The following is a 16,387-nucleotide window of genomic DNA, read 5'->3' as shown; positions in this document are numbered from 1 at the left end:
ATTTCAGGAAATTGATAATGTTGTCATCCTGAATCCTCTAATTTGGGTGTGTTTGATCCATGGGGACGTTACTGCCATTAGCTACTTGACCTACACACACAGCAGAGGTGGTAGTGGCAACTGTTGTCAATGTTACATTCCACTTGCAGATATGGCCAGAGGTTGTTAATTGGACCCTAGTTAACAGGGAGAATACTGGCTGACGTGTGATGGGCTGCCAGTTTAGCGTTGTACCCTGCCCTCCTGGCCTGGCTTTACCTTTGCAACATCCTTGGCATGGCAGCATACCCCCATGCAAAGGTTGTTGGTGTGGTGTAGTATTGTGCCCCAGGTTTCCTCTGTACAGTCCATGACCCCTTGCTGTGCCCCTTTACCCATGCCACTCGCTGAATATCATGACTCACATGCATTTTGTAGTAGGTATGTCCACCCCCCTGCTTACAGTTAACATTTGTGCATTTTAATTCCCCATGCGACTTACCCTGCATGTGTGTTGTCTCCTGGTAGTCTGCACTGTCCTGTCCTTAAATCCCTGTGACGATCTCCTCAGGGATGACGGCTGCGACCATCTCCTCCATATGGTCCAGGGCCTCCTGCGGACTCCCACCTCCAGTCTGCAGTGCTGCCTTCCTGGCCATCTTTTCCTTGGTCCTGCGCTTGCAGTAATGCCAGCGTTTCTTGCACTCGATGACTGTTCTCTGTACTTCTGCCACACTGTTAATCTTGTCAACAATTTGTTGCCATATTGCTTCTCTCCTACTGTTTGGCAACTTTGAGGTGGCAAACAGTTGGTGCTGGTGTTCCGTCACCTCTTTCACCAGAATTTCCTGCTCCTCTTCACTGAAGCAACACTTCCTTTTCTTCTTCTCTCTGTCCTGGGCCTTGTGTGGGTCCTCCTGGCTGGATCCTGGTCTTTTGTCATCTTCCTGGGGTCTGTGCAAGCATCTGAGAACCATTTTGGATCTCTCCTTAGCACATTTTGCAGTGTTTGCGCCGCTGTTTGATTCAATTGCGTCAAAAAACAGCACGTATCCGGTTTGCGACGTCTTAAACCGGCCCACAGTCATTTTCACCATGTTAACGTTTTTTTCCTTTACGAGGTGATGCATTGGTTTGAGTAAAAAAAAATGACTCACACCTGTGGTTTGCGCCGCCGTGCGTCAAAGTATAAATTTGACACCTGCACGGCGCAAAGAAATGGCATTAGCCGGCGGTAATATTTTTGACGCAAAACAGTGTTGGCGCAGTTTTGCGTCAAAAAGTATAAATATGGGCCTTACAGTGCACCTAGCACTCCTCTTCCCACTGCTGGCCATGCCACGTCCTAGACAGGCAGACATGCAGTGGCTGACTCAGCAGAAAAATACTTTTATTATTATTTTATTTTTCTGCTTTTAACTGCCTTTCAGCAGTGGGGTGATGCTCCTCTGCCGTAGCTGAGGGGCACCCCTGTCTGCAAGCCTATCCAGGCAAACCATGACACATATTAGCTGATCGAAGTCAAAATGCACATGAATGACGTGTGAGTATTCAGCATCAACAATGCAAAATAAATAATACAAAGCTGATAAATAATGCTATTTATTAGGTTTGTGCTCTTGCTCCCAGAGATCTACAGGTAATCCCGATGGCTGATTACATTCTGTAAGGTGCTGTAGAATCATTATTTCGACATGGGTTGTCATTTCTTGAAGTGCTTCAAAAACATGAACAATATCTTATCCGAATAAGCGTCCAAAACCATGGTTTAAACCCTACTGTAGAGTGAATATTGGGAAATGTAACTCTGAACTTTCATAATATCACAGGCTCCCTTCAAAGCTCTCTTCTACGTGGTGGTTCAATTAACAACTTTGGGAGCTCCTTTACCATAGATCAGCTCATGCTATGACCACTAGAGGTACTGCATCTGTTGATTCTCACACTTGATTCTCACACCCCTGCATACCCTTTGTGTGCACTCTTCATCCCTGCTGACACTCTATATTCTCGTCTGATGACTGCAACCCCTTTGCGTGTCCCCTTGACTCTGAATCCCTTCCAAGGGCCCAAACCTTCATCGGTCCCTCTGAGTTACCCCAGTCCGTTTATGTGCACATTCACTTAAATACCTTGGTGCTTCTTTGACTGTATATTACTATAATAATATGAAGATAGCACCCATGCAGATAAATCAAGGCTTCCTTCATTTTACAGTATCTTAAATTCTGCTCAAAATTAAAATAAGTTGCATTGCTGACTCTAGCTGTGCCTGGATGTGTAGGTAAATTAGCTTCATGGTAATTAACAGGTGGGTTATTCAGAGCAGTTTTTGTTCTTGGCAGTTACTGAAATTGTACGTATTTCCAAGAACAGTGAACACATCCTATGTTGTTTTTCCTAAAATATTTCATTTTGAAATGTGCACATAAATAATAACACAATAGTCATTTTTTTATTGCAACGACTATGGAGAGAGAGGCTGAGTAAATAATTTGTACTTGGAAATGCTAGCCGAGAAAATTGTATGTTTTATGCAAATATCTTTGAATACATAAAGAATAAAGTTTACTTTTCTTTTTTCAGTTCAGATTTCGATATCATGTTATTTCAAGGGTGGAGTCTGAAAGAGTGGGGTCAGAATGACTGTTTGACTCATTCGGTCAGTTAACTAATCTTACTAGGCTGTTGCTGAAATGCCTCACCTGCTCGATGATCATCATTCATGCTCATCAGAGGGTAAGATAACTCTTTATGAAGTCTGAGAACCTCATTTGAAGCCAATGCCTATTGTCAGCATTAAGAAAGGACTTGGTGAAGAAGTTATGAACTGCTTGATAGAATGTAAAACTGCTATTAAAGAAGAGAAAGCTTGCTTCTACTCTAACAAACCTGAGTCCACCAATTCATCAAGAAAGCGAATTAAATTGATCAATCTGCTCTCTACGCACACTACACCTGTCAGTATAGAATGTACCCAAGAATTCTGTAATTGTCTGGCAAGATTTTTCCAAACTAAATTGTTGAATATATAGGAAATTTGACTTGCTGAATACAGTCTCCGGGATCTCTATCTGTGAGACTTCGAAGGTGGAATGTAGCCTATTAAAGTCTAGAGAATCTGGTGACAATCAAATAATAAGACTCTAGCGTCTCCTGCTTGACCCCTGAGCAAGTGTAGTTGTTCCTTCTCAGGATGAAGTTGGGATCTCCTTCAGGACCATTTCACCCTAAGACCCTGCAGCTGGTAACTAAGAAAGTTGTTCCTTTCCTTGCAACCACTATCAATAAAGCATTAGCTTGGGAATGTACCCTCAATTGTTGAAAAGAGCCGTTGTTAAGCCTCTTCTTTAAAAAAAACTAATGTGGACCCCACAGATTTGAAAAACTATAGGCCCATTTCTTTGCTGCCTCCTGCATCTAAAATCTTGGAGAAGCACCTTAATTTACAATTGGTGGCATACTTGGAGGATTATGAATTGTTAGATCCTTCGCAATTTGGGTTCAGAACCAACCATGAGACAGGAACTCCTTTGGTTTTAGTTGTTGATCACATCCATTCTGAGGTTGATGCAGGACAGCCTGCGGCATTGATCCTTTTGGATCTATTTGCAGCTTTCAATACCATTTCTCCTGCCCTGCTTGCTAATCGACTATGAGATCTGGGGCTTTTTGGGTCTACATTTAGGGGGTCATTCTGACCCTGGCGGTCATTGACCGCCAGGGTCAACGACCGCGGGAGCACCGCCAACAGGCTGGCGGTGCTCCCAAGGGCATTCTGACCGCGGCGGTATGGCCGCGGTCAGAAAGGGAAAACCGGCGGTGTCCCGCCGGTTTTCCGCTGCCCTGCAGAATCCTCCATGGCGGCGCAGCTTGCTGCGCCGCCATGGGGATTCCGACCCCCTCACCGCCATCCTGTTCCTGGCGGTTTTGACCGCCAGGAACAGGATGGCGGTGAGGGGTGTCGTGGGGCCCCTGGGGGCCCCTGCAGTGCCCATGCCAATGGCATGGGCACTGCAGGGGCCCCCGTAAGAGGGCCCCAAAAAGATTTTCAGTGTCTGCCGTGCAGACACTGAAAATCGCGACGGGTGCTACTGCACCCGTCGCTCCCTTCCCACTCCGCCGGCTCCATTCGGAGCCACTTCCTCGTGGGAAGGGGTTTCCCGCTGGGCTGGCGGGCCGCCTTCTGGCGGTCGCCCGCCAGCCCAGCGGGAAACACAGAATAACCGCTGCGGTCTTCTGACCGCGTAGCGGTATTCTGTTGGGGGAACTTTGGCGGGCGGCCTCCGCCGCCCGTCAAGGTTGGAATCACCCCCTTGATCTCTTAAACTCCCTTCTTAAGGATAGGTCACACATGGTTGTTACGAACCAATTCAGTTCTGATCCCATTTTTCTGACTTGCGGAGTGCCTCATGGCTGCTCCATGAGAATGACTCATTTTAATCTCTGTTCCCCAATGGCTAAGCTGATGCAGTCCTTTGGACTACAGGCCCTATCCTATGCTGATGACATGCAAATATTTGTGTCTATTTCTAAGGATACGAAAGCCATTGCTGCCAATTTCAAGAAATGTGTGCAGGCAGTAGCCGTCTGGATGAATAGTAACTATCTCAGGCTGAATGGGGACAAGACTGAGGTCTTGGTTTTTGGTAACCAACCTCCCATTTGGAATTATTGCTGGTGTCAAGACATATTAGAGGCATTGCCCATTCTGGAAGACTCTGTCAAAAATCTGAGACTACTAGTGGATACCTAGCTTTTGCTAGCTAGCTATTGCTTGACCTTCAGGTCAATCGTACTATATCCACTTGTTTAAGGATTATTGGGACCATGACAAAGGTATTCCTTTTTATCCCTCTGCAACTTCTGCAAGCATGTAAGCAGGTATATCTTCCCTTGATTTCTTCGAGGTCAGACTATTGTAATGCACTTTATGTGGATGTGGGTATCAATGGGTTGCCAATTGCTAAGTTATAGATGGTACAGAATGCTACAACAAGACTGACACTTGAAATTCCTATCACTCAGTCTTGGTGGGGCTCTCCAAACTGCGTTGGCTTCCAGTTAACAAATGCATTACCTTTAAGGCTTTATGTATTGTTCATAAGGAGATGCAGAATATCGGACCCAGAGGACTGATACCTATGTCCCAGAGATATATTCTTTCTTGACAGCTTTGGTCTGTCAGTTACAAACTTGTAGTCATTCCTAAACTTAGGAAGACCAGGTGGGGAGGGAGAGCCTTTTCTGTGCCCACAGCAAAATTGTGGAATTCTCTCCCTACAGCTTTTAGCGATTTGCAGGAACACACAAGCTTGTCATTCAGTCATTCATTCTGTGTCACTGAGTTATTCCCCACTTCTCTATACTCCTTTTTCAGGGTTACTTTGATAACATATTTCACCACAGTGCTCTTTAAGTCAATTGGCAAGTTCAAGTTTCAGACTTTTTCTAGAGGCAATACATGACCCGCGGGAATCTGAGTGCTGAACAACCACACACAGACATTATTTTAAAATGTGTCACAGAGATCATAAGAATAAAATAGTTATTATGAAAAGAATAGAGTACTGTAGTATGTCCAGGGTTTAGGCAGCGTGTACACTACCGCTTTGCCTATTCAATGTTAACCTGAATGGCAATGGTGTAGACTTTAGGATAGGGAAGAGTCAGCCATTGAATGGGGAACGTGGCTGCTCCCTTTGTTGCAGCTATGCACCACAGAAACTTTCAATATGCTACCACTGGCCAAGACTTGTGCATGGGTGCCTAATGTGGGTTGCCTCAGTGAACCTGGCGTGTGAAATCCATAATTGATTGTCTCCCCCTCCTAAAGGTTTTACCCTGATGGACAAATGTTTGCAGCTTTGAGAGGTCTGGCAGGATCAGCGGCCACACGATATGTTGCAGAATAGTAAATAGACAGGCAAAATTAGGGGGTCTGACAGATGCAGTGCTTGGTGGGTTGCTGTAAACTTTCTCACATCTAGCAGGGGACGGACAGCCTTTTATATTAAGAAAAACAGATCAACGATCTCCCCTGGAGATATCCCATTGTCTCTGACACCTGTCCCTATTCAAAATCGCCATGAATTACATTTAAAGTGGATTCCTTTTCTGTCCTGTTTCAATACTCGTAAAATGGCTGGCATATAATTTGCATTTACGTCAGAATTTTGCTCACTAATCTTGAGAAAGCGAAATGTGTGAAGGTCTTCGACCTTGTTTGGCATTTGCTCTCTAATTTTAATGTATTGTCCACAGCAGGTTTTATTGCATTTTGTATGTTCTCTCTCAATTAACATTATGACATTTGCTTTGAAAACCGATATCGATAGCTGTATGTTCCTTAATGTAAATGTATAATGTGCAGTATCCAATATTTCAGAAGCAATATGCATGCAATGTGTATACATGTTACCGAGCTCTATTATCTATCGTACTATAGGCGTGTAATTGCCAACATCATTGACGTTAATGACACTCATAAATTAAATGGAAACGACCACATCGATGAGCCCTGGTTCTCTCCAGTCTTAGTTCTAATTGACAAATGATGATAATGTGTAAATTATTTGGAATGCCCCTGAACCTCTATTGGTAATGAAATGTGCTGCATAAGTACTATTTCAACATTATTGCTATTGATCTCAGTGCTATGTAAATGTGTTTCCACTTCTTGTAAACGAATATATTTCCAATACCTGTTGATGAGGGGCTTGTTGAATGATCGCATGTTCTCTGACTCTAGGGGGATCACTGCTTAATCTTCATGAGGCCCCCTTTGTGTAGGGAACAGAGAGGAATAAAGTCGTTGCATATAAAAAACGCGGAGAGCCTGGGGACTGGTTCTCACAGGCCACCAGTGCACAACTCTACACTTGGAGGGAGTTTGTGGTAAGTGCAGAAGGAGGCATGTCTAGTGCTTAGATAACTACAAAAGGTAATAAGGGATCCTGATGAGAGTATGGATCATATGTCGGTAGTGTTCAAATACTGGAACTGACTGTGGGCCACCCCTCTTTAATGCATGAAGATTCATATATCCTGGTAGTCCTCTATTTGAGGGCTAAGCAGATAGTTGCAATTACCCTGTGCTGAGAATTCTTACGTGTAGGGAAACCTTATTTTTTCATATCAGGAGAGAAGGGTGTAGGAGGAGCCAAGATGGCGACCGGGAAGGACGCTTCGTAAAGCGCTCCGTCTCGGGCTCGCCTCCAAAACGATTGCGGGGCACCCTGGGGTCGCCAATATCCTCATACAGAGGAGTAACCCGCTCTAGGAGCCTCTCTCCCCTTGCTGACGGCCACGGGGGCGCTGGGGCGGCTGAGTGGAGGAGCCGCCGAGGGACAACATCGCCTCAGGACTGCGGCCGCCATTTTGCCTCGGCGCGAGGCTCGGAGCTCCGTCCCGGAGCCCCTGAGGTGAGGTGGGGGTGCGGCGGTGGGGGGATCCCGTTGCGGGAGGGCAGCGGACCTGCCTCGGGGCTCTCCCCCCCCCCCCTCTACCGCTGGACAACCCTCTCCACTGTCGTGGTGGGGAGGGGCGGTGGGACGGTGAAGCCGTGATTGGGGACCTTGGGCGGTTCCCCCCCCCTTGGCCTGCGTTCTGGCTGCAAGGCGTGCCCCCCCCCTTCGATTTAGGGGGGTCGCGCAGTAAAAGTCACGGGGCTGAACGGAGGAGCCGCCGAGGGACGACATCGCCTCAGGACTGCGGCCGCCATTTTGCCTCGGTGCGAGGCTCGGAGCTCCGTCCCGGAGCCCCTGAGGTGAGGTGGGGGTGCGGCGGTGGGGGGATCCCGCTGCGGAAGGGCAGCGGACCTGCCTCGGGGCTCTCCCTCCCCCCCCTCTACCGCTGAACAACCCTCTCCACTGCCGTGGTGGGGAGGAGCGGAGGGGCAGTGAAGCCGTGATTGGGGACCTTTGGCGGTTCCCCCCCCCTTGGCCTGCGTTCCGGCTGCAAGGCGTGCCCCCCCCTTCGACTCAGGGGGGTCGCGCAGTAAAAGTCACGGTGCGCATCTGGAGCCCTGGCAGTTTGCTCTACACGCCCCCCTGGTCACTCCTAGTGGCTCCTGCAATTCATGAACGTCTGCGGGCTACGAGTGGGGCCCCCCCGAAGTATATTATGACTCCACCATTCCCCTGGTAAGAGGAGCAGAACCCTGCATGGAAGCCCAATTGGAAGTGAGTGCATATGGCAATTGACCTTGTGAGGGTGGGGGACCCACGCCCAGGCCCTGAATCGTTGGAGCCGACATGATGGGCATATTGGATTGACTTCGGAGATCATCCCGCTATCCGTCGCCCCCCCGCTGGCGCCGAGTGAGGGACCTGGAAACGGGCAACCAAGCAGGAACTCATTTCGTGGAATATTAGGCAGTTTGTAATCCAAAAAACTTAAAGCGCATGACGGTGGGGATCCGTGAGTACACACAGCCCTCCATATCCGTCCAACCTGGGGCTCGAGGAGCTCATGTAAGCGCAGTAGAAACCCATAAATCGAGTCAAAATGGCCGGGAGATCAAAATCAGCGAGGAATCAGGACCGGGGCACGCAGGGACCAGCGCCTGGGAACCAACAACCTACTCCTACCTTACAATCACTGGAATCTAAACTTTTGGCCCATTCTACACAATTCGAGAGAGTACTCCAAGCAATTATGGACACTAAAATTTCATTAGAAAATAGAATAGATACGGTATCGCAAGATCTAAATATTCTTAGAGCGGACCACCGCAAATTATCCGAAAAAGTGAAGTCAACGGAAGAGACGCTAAATGACATGTGCCCCAAAGTAACGGACAACCAAAAACAAATTCTCCGCCTGGACCTAGAGGTAAAAACACTGCTGAGGAGAGCAGAAGAGGCGGAGGGAAGATCACGCCGCAACAACATACGGTTTCTTGGTCTCCCGGAAAAATCAATAGAACAAAACACAGAGATTCAACTGGAACAGTGGTTAGCCAAAGAGGTCCTGAACGGAGCCCCGTCGAAATTCTTCTCAGTAGAAAGAGCACACAGGACTCCCGGGCGCCCCTCAGTACCGGGCCAGTCCCCAAGACCGCTGATAGCCAGGTTCCTGAACTTTAGAGACCGGGATGCGATACTGCAACAATTCCGCAGCAATGGTCCATTTCAATATGAGGACTCCACTGTTCACGCTTACCCAGACTTCACTCAGGAAGTGCAAAGACAACGCAACTCCTTTGCTCAAATTAAGCAACGTCTCCGTGAACATGACATAAAGTATGCTCTGCTATTTCCCGCTAAATTAAGAGTACTAACAGATGAACGCACCCACGTGTTCACATCTCCGGAAGACGCTTGGACATGGCTACATGCCAAGGGGTTTGCCCAACCCCGAGAAGAAACCGGTATTAACGACAACTGGTCCACAGCATCCAATCGGAAACGCCCCAAAAGACGACCCGGGGGTCAACCTACGGAGAAACAGGCTGCGGAAGAGAGAGCCAGGGTCCTGAAGGAAACTCCCCTGCTGACACAAAATGCTTTTGAGACACTCAGAACCCATCCGGAGGAGGGTTCGGAATCGGATTCAATAAGCTCGGATTCCACACTGACGGGGTCGCTGAAAGGCCCAGAGATTACTCCCCGGACTGCGGACATACTCTGAACAACTGATGCTGACCCACCACCAGGGCGGGACCCGCTGCCACAGAAGGAGAACAGGATTGAATATTGTGTGTCCCGCCGACAGCGGCTGGATATATCGCTTGAAATTATGTATCCTTGTTTCTCTGTTTTCAGAGTCAACTCCTGTATTTAGCCTGCGTGTAATTGGAGGTGACGCGCGGCAGGGGAGGGTTGGCTTGCTGCGCCCCGGGGATGCCCCACACAACTTGCATGCTGAATCTGCAGAAGGATGCGAGCCCCTATAATGAGCCGCACCCGGATAGTATTATAGCTCCCCCGCAGGCATCCACACGGACACTGCCTAGGTCGCACCTCTCTGGGGTGTGCGTTTGTTTTTTTGTTGGCTCACAGTTGGGGTTGGGATCCAGTTGGGGAGGGAGGGAGGGTAATTACCAGTTTGTACACCGCAGGTCTGCGCATAACACAAGACACATAGATGGAGGTTGGGGAACGGGCTGTAGTGGCGATGGGGAGGGGGAGGACTGCTTGGACCCCATCAGGGACCAGACTGTTAGATGCACCACTACGAAACAAACATGGCCCAGCAAACAGCCCACAACGTAAGCAAATATATCATAGTCACCTGGAATGTCAGGGGTCTAGGGAACCACAGAAAAAGGTCCAGGGTGCATGCAAGACTCAAACGCCAGGGCACACACATTGCAATTTTACAAGAAACCCACCTACTGGACCCGGACTTACAAGAACTGCGGAATAGATGGGGAGGTCAGATCGTAGGCACATCTTATTCAACCTTTGCGAGGGGGGTCCTGATATGGATGGCAGGGAGTGTTCCATTTCTTCTAACATCATACAGGATAGACCAGGGAGGTAGGTACGTGGTGGTGGAGGGTAAATTAGACAGAAAACAATTGTCACTCATAGGAGTATACGCCCCGAACACTGCGTTGCCTGTGTTCCTGAACACGCTCACCCCAGCTCTATTGACTAACCCTGCAGCACCTGCAATATGGGGTGGTGATTTCAATAATACGCCGGACCTGACATTGGATAGGTCAAGCCCCCCCACACATTCAGCGGCCAACAGACGCCCCGGGTGCCCACTGGTGACATGGGCCAGTGACATGGGTCTCTGCGATTTGTGGCGCATGAAGCACCCGCAGCGCAGAGAATACTCATTTTACTCAGTACCACACAAAGTATACACTAGGATAGATCTGCTATGGGGTACCCGGGACATTTGCACAGTAACCAACGGGATTGAATACTTAGCTAAGTCACTATCAGACCACTCACCGCTTAAAATAACTTTAGATTGGGGCAGGAGGCGACAAGCGATCCCAACCTGGAGATTACAAGTGGAAGCGTTGCAGGACCCTGCATTTAAAGACGCTTTGAGTACAGCGCTCAAGCAGTACTGGGAATTGAATGCTGGCACTACAAGCTTAAGAGCAGTAGAGTGGGACGCACATAAAGCAGTGACCCGCGGGCACTGCATTTCCACTACATGGGGGTAAGACGCACACTCCATGCAGAGGTTACCAAACTGGAAAAGAAACTAAGAGCACTAGAAAACGCAGTAGCCCGCAGCGAAACACCATATACGTCATTAAAAGATGCGCGCGCAGAATACGCAGCTGCAGACGCCACACTACGCCTACATGACTACAAATATCACTTGACCAGATTACAAGCGGAAGGCGACAGATCAGGTAGGCTGCTCGCATGGCTCCTGCGGGAGGAACGGCAATGCCCCCCAATAGGGGCAATAGTGTTAGGCGTAGGCGCAATAGCAACCACACAGGATGAAATTAATGATGCGTTCAGGAAATACTACACACAGCTATACAGCACACGCACATCATGCACCCCCCAACAACTCGAGTCCTTTTTGGTGGAATCCTCTCTGCCCCAACTCACACAAAATGACAGGGAGACATTAGAGGCCCCCATCACACTAGGAGAACTAAATAAGGCTCTTGAACAACTACCTAGAAATAAAGCTCCAGGGGCAGACGGCCTGCCATCAGAATACTACTCCACTTTTGCAACACACCTGGTCGCACATCTCCTAAAAGTCATGGAAGAAGCAGAGATCAAGGGAAGTCTCCCCCCCACAATGAGAGAGGCAATGATAGTGGTCCTCCCGAAACAGGGGCGAGACCCCACTGACGTTAGGTCCTATAGACCCCTGTCTCTACTAAATCTAGATTGCAAACTACTTGGCAAAATACTAGCCAACAGGCTAGCTCCTCATATGCACACTTTAGTACACGAAGACCAGAATGGATTTATCCCAAAACGCAACACCTTTCTCAACATTCGTAGGCTACTAGGCGTAATGGGCGATACCCCCCCGAGTGCATCTGAGGAAGCAGTGATCTCGCTAGACATCGAAAAAGCATTCGACACACTAGAATGGGACTTCCTGTTTGCCACCATGCAGCGAATGGGCATAGGCCCAAAATTTATAAGATGGGTACGCATACTGTACACCAACCCGCAGGCCAGGGTGAAGACAGGAGGAGTCATATCAGAGAGCTTCCCAATTAGCAGGGGAACAAGGCAGGGCTGTCCCCTTTCCCCCCTGTTGTTCGCCCTGGCGATGGAACCACTGGCCGCGCGTGTCCGTGCAAAAACAGAAGAATGGGGGGTGGTAAGGAACGGCACATCCCACGTCATATCATTGTATGCAGATGATGCTTTGATCTATATACGCAGTGTTGGGGAGGCACTGCCCCCGGTGATGTCATTGCTACGCGAGTTTGGAGAGATATCGGGCTTGATAGTTAATTGGGGGAAATCCTGTATATTCCCACTGGTTGGCCGGTCCCCAGCGAGACGAGAGAACACTTCACCAGGCCCATTAAAATGGTGCTTCGACACATTCAAATATCTCGGGGTTAACGTCTATCACAGTGCTGAAGACCTCAGGGATGGCAACCTGGGGAGAGCGGTGACATCTATAAAGAGCTCTTTGCGTTTCTGGAATAAATTACCGCTCTCACCATTGGGAAAAGTTGCCATAGCCAACATGCTAGTGCTGCCCAGGCTGCTATATCACTTCGCTGCCCTGCCGATCATAATTCCTAAAAGTTTCTTCAACAGTTTAAACTCTGCATTGGTGCAGCTGGTATGGGGTGATGGCAGAAGGCGAGTCGCACTCAACACACTATATCACCCAGTGGCGGCGGGTGGACTGGGAGCCCCTAACTTTGAGCTCTACTCTGCGGCAGCACAGCTGCAGTGGATCTCAAATTGGATTCATAACTCGGGGTCGGCGGAAGCTGCCTGGCTGGTAACCCGACTCCGGGGAGTCCCCCTGCTTGAGTGGCTCTCGAGCAAGCAAACTAAAAGCACATGCGCAAACCCATTGATGGCAGCAGCACATGCATACTGGAAGAAGTATATTCAAAAAGATGCCAAAAAAATTCCCTACTCACCTCTCATACCACTAGAACGAATCCCTGGATGGGTGACAACTGGTTCTCACCTATCCGCAACCTGGATAGAAGCGGGCATAAGCACGGTAGGAGAATGCTTCGAGGAAGGAAAACTAATGTCCTTCGAAGATATACAGGCCCTCACAGAGATCAGCCCAGGGCAATTTCTGACATACCACGCTATATGTCATGCAATTAGAGGTACATGGGGGCCCGGGGACGCTGAGCCAGATATCTCAATAAACCTACACCATATGCTGAGCTACGACACACGTGAAAAAGTAGTCTCAAATACATACAAACTACTAAATAAGCCCCCGGAGTCTAATCTGCAGAAAGCCCGAGAAAGGTGGAATGCCGTACTGCCTGACCCGATCACAGAGACAGAATGGTCAAAAGCCCTGAGCCACACACGCGAGGTCTCAAGGAACCCCAGATTCCGATACACACAATTTAATTACTTACATCAGACTTATTTAGTGCCAGCCAGAATTAAACGTATGTTCCCTGGTTCGGACCCAACTTGCCCTAGATGTAAAACCCCAGCAGCACAGTTTTATCATATGGTCTGGGAGTGTCCGCAGGTAAGGGGGGAGTGGACCGCGCTGACCACTGCACTGTCGGAAATGACTGGCCTGGGCTTGGACGCGAACCCCAAATCCTGTCTACTTGGCCTCAGGACCAGAACAAAAAGGAGCAAATTTATGCACAGATTCGTAGACCTGGCTTATGCAATGTACAAAAGACTAATAGCCATGAACTGGAAGGCCTCTAAGGCCCCTGACCATGGAGCTTGGCTCGCTCTTACGCTTCGCTGGACACGTGCTGAATATCAGGTACTAACGAAACTGGCGCGAGGTGGTCCTCGACACTCGGGCTGTGAAACCTGGGGCACATTGGTCTCCAAACTAGAAACAAAGAATGACGAAAAACCTCCCTGAATAGCAGTCAGACGCGATAACATAGACAATTGTAGGTTTCACCCCGGTTGCAATACCACAGTAATCATGAGTAGCGCACACACCTGCCAATGGTGCCTAAGCACAGATATAAATACACTGCACCCCCAAATACACACTAGCCAATTAATACACACAGCCCATCGTCCCCAACTAGTAAACTCAGGGTCTTCAGAAGTTAAGTTGCCCCTTCCCCCGCCCCCCGCTCTCTCCCGTCCATCTTAGGGTTCGCCCTGAACTAGAACTCTTGCAGGCATCGAAACCTCCGCACGAAAGATAGTATCAAACGCGCGAACTAGCAATGCCTGTAAGTACAGACATAAAAGCGCGGATCTAGCGGTGTACGAAAGTTATTGGTTGTTTGTTAAATCTAATAAATAAGCGCCCAGCAAACTATTGTAACTGTAAACATCCTATCACTGCTGCTAAATGGATGCATCAAAATGTTTGATTTTATTGAAAATTTAATAAAAATATGTTAAAAAAAAAAAAAAAAAAAAAAAAAAAAAAAAAAAAGGAGAGAAGGGTGTAGTGTTCATCCTAACCTTTTTGTGGTTGGTGGATGTAGGTGGGGCAGGACAAGTAATGTTTTTTGAGTTAGAACTGTTCTAGTTCTGATTCTGAAATGTGTGATCTAGGTGAAGGCCAATCATATGTAAGGGCAATCATCTTTCTCTGATGCCTGTAGACCTGCATTCACCAAGTGTATGTTTACAGGGAAATGTGTTATGGAAAGGACAATGGCTCGGGTGTTTGCTTCTCATATCATGTTGTATACTGAACCCAACAACACACCCTTTGCATTGTTTAAGTCTTCATTGACAGATGTATCTGTCCAACAGAGATTGTGTAGTCACTAAGTCAGGAGAGTACAGTAAACAGCAAGGCTTTGGCTACACCTTTATTGATTTCTACAATGTGATAGAATAGGGGTTTTGCTTGCCTGCCTATAAAAAGTTATTTGCACATACATTTTAGAGACATCATTTCCACTACGTACCAAATACATGCGAAAGAAACTGCACTTTGTGAACTCTCTGACAAATATAATAAAGAGGTTTTACGTAGGGAACTCTATGACAAATACAATAGTAAGGTCTTATACACTGTGAGCTTTGACAAAATCAGTCATGTGTTTTATATTGTAGAATCTGAAAAGAACAATAGGACGGCGCATTGTATTGGTTACACAAGGGGACTTTATTATACAGATCAGGAGAGCTTGGAAAGGTCTGACTTTCATTGCGTGCATTTGAAGTCTTGTGTTTGGAATTCTTGCTGTGAACTAAACTACTTTTTCTGTTTAAGAGTTAAAGAAGTGGGTGAACATTTATTTATTAAGTGTTAGTTTGAGCATTCCCAAACATTTCACATACAACAGCCACACACTACTGAAGGAATAATATTTAAATGCCAACAGAAGCTCTCACATCTGTCACAGACCAGTTGTCATCCACCACTAACAGCACTCATTTTCTTTTTTTGCGGTTTATATAGCACAATCTCAACCCAAAGGTATAGCAGCGCTTTACATGAGCTCCAGTTAAATTACAAAAGGACTCATTCATTTTTGGTAGGCACAGGGAGATTAATGCAGTAATTACAACATTGGCGGTAAAAGGCGCTTACCGCCATGCAGAAGACCGCCAACACACCGCTGCGGCCGCTGAATTCCGCCACAGCTATTATGACCCACATCTCGGAATCTGCCAAAAGTCAGACACCCACACAAGTCCGCCACACCAAAGGTCAGTGGTAAACAGGCGAAAACAAAACCTCCACCGTCACGCCAACAGAAATACACCCACACTATCACGACACACGAATCCACACGGTGGTCTTTCAACCGCGGTATTCCATTGGCGGTACACACCGCCGCGCTCAAAATGCACACACACATACAAAACACAGCCACATTGGACAATTCCAAATAAACACACCTGATACACATACACACACCACTCCCACACACCCATTACAATATAAAACATACACCCACATCACCCACAAACCCCCACGACAAAAAATTCCGAAAGAAGGCCAGAGAGAGACACCACCAGCAAGAACAACAGCATCCACAGGCACACAACACCATCACCCACACAAATTCCACGCACCCCACACAACACACCACTACATATCACCACACTTATCACCACACACTCCACCCAACACATCACCTAGACCACCCCATGGCACCCCAAAGACACCCCAGGTTCTCGGAGGAAGAGCTCAGGGTTATGGTGGAGGAAATCGTCCGGGTAGAGCCACAGCTATTCAGAGCACAGGTGCAGCACACCTGCATAGCTAGGAAGATGGAGCTATGACGAAGAATAGTGGACAGGGTCAACGCAGTGGGACAACACCCAAGAAATCGGGAGGACATCAGGAA

Source organism: Pleurodeles waltl, chromosome 9 (assembly GCF_031143425.1).
Source record: "Pleurodeles waltl isolate 20211129_DDA chromosome 9, aPleWal1.hap1.20221129, whole genome shotgun sequence".
Lineage (NCBI taxonomy): Eukaryota > Metazoa > Chordata > Amphibia > Caudata > Salamandridae > Pleurodeles > Pleurodeles waltl.
Note: the sequence above shows the minus strand (reverse complement) of the source record.